General features: G+C 48.9%; 1 non-coding gene across 1 annotated transcript; it reads right to left on the minus strand.

The window, feature by feature from the left end:
* Positions 1-802: 802 nt before the first annotated feature.
* On the minus strand, positions 803-923 carry LOC148015916 (U5 spliceosomal RNA). The gene has a single exon (XR_015688193.1). It is a non-coding gene; the product is annotated as a U5 spliceosomal RNA (small nuclear RNA).
* Between the last annotated feature and the right edge of the window lie 456 nt (positions 924-1,379).

Consider the following 1,379-nt stretch of genomic DNA (forward strand, 5'->3'; position numbering starts at 1 on the left):
TAACCCCTACATGAGATTTTCACGGCGAATTCTCACGTCCTACTTAATGTAACTATAATATAGGTTGGTGGCATTTGTTGCGCATCATAATGGCCAAGTTCTATTACTTAACTTACTCTTATTTTCAACTTTTTTTCCTTCCTTGTTTACCGGGGTTCATTGTAGAATTGCCTATGGAGATCGAACTCCTCCTCCTCCTTCACAGGCCTTCAACTTTACATTCCATAATTTTTTTTGTTGAAGTATACCCCAAAAGGAACTTCAATTTTCTACCGCTTTGACCAAATATAACAGTACTAGGGTCACCTTAAAAGTTTGTATGTTGCACATTCTTGCTATTGTATGCTACGCATTACTTTGAGAATTTTCGACGATCAAGCATGTTCGGGTGCCATTTTCTCTAATGCACGTGCTTTTCATACTACGTCACCTATGAAGTTTCTCAATTACCAGCGGTTTGGTTGTCAAACTAAGGCTTTCTTCAACCCTTGTCCACAATCGAGGGTGGTGTGGCTAGAAGAAAGGCCTTTGTAGGCGAGGTGTTTCCGATTCAACGAGGTGTTTTCGATTGCACAGCCTCAGGGGAGCGCGCTGGTCGGCGCGTGCGCGTCAAGAGATGTTAATCGCAACCAGCCGGAGAGCGTAGAATTGGCGTCCAGGCCTTCCACAAGGCCTCACGGAGCGGGCTGTGAGGACGCCGGCTCCGTAAATTCCCGCCAGAAGCACAATTGCGAGGAGAGCGCGCGGGCGCTGCTGGTGTTCGAAGGAGAGCAACTACTTTAGCATTCGACGTTGTAACGTCCCCCCCAGAACTAGCGAGGGGGCACTCCAAAAATTGGGATATGCTGCTTGTCTGTGCCGGGCACACGGTATTCTTTAGTAAAAGGCGAAAGAGTAGTTCGCTCTGTGCCCAACACGCAGCTTCCTGAGACACCGTGGCCACGAGAAGGCCTCATATACCCTACCATTTTCCTTCTCTAGCACGCTTCACTGGCCCTTTGCGCATGTGGGATCTCTGCGCAACGTCGTCCATGCATGCCCGGAAAAGGCTGAACATTTGGCCACCGAGCGATTTTCTAGCGATGTCTCCCACCCAATATCCGGTGTCCACCACCCCATTCAACTCAGCAAAACCACGCGAGTAAGAAACAAGATTATTGCGGACCTGTTCCCACCACACCACGGTGGGGTTCGCAAACTCCATATCCAACCCACTCGTTCACATGTGCTGGAGTGCGCAATCTGGTTCACAACCACGAACCTTTCTCTGCCATCCGTGAGATGCTTGCCCAGTGATGTTCACTTCCAATTCACCACGTGTAAGACCTGCTATATTGGTCAGCAACAATGCCTGGGCACAACTTTTTAGGCTACGAAAG

The sequence above is a fragment of the Lygodium microphyllum genome, chromosome 23 (assembly GCF_053477565.2).
Source record: "Lygodium microphyllum isolate KBCC chromosome 23, Lygodium_microphyllum_v1.1.10, whole genome shotgun sequence".
NCBI lineage: Eukaryota > Viridiplantae > Streptophyta > Polypodiopsida > Schizaeales > Lygodiaceae > Lygodium > Lygodium microphyllum.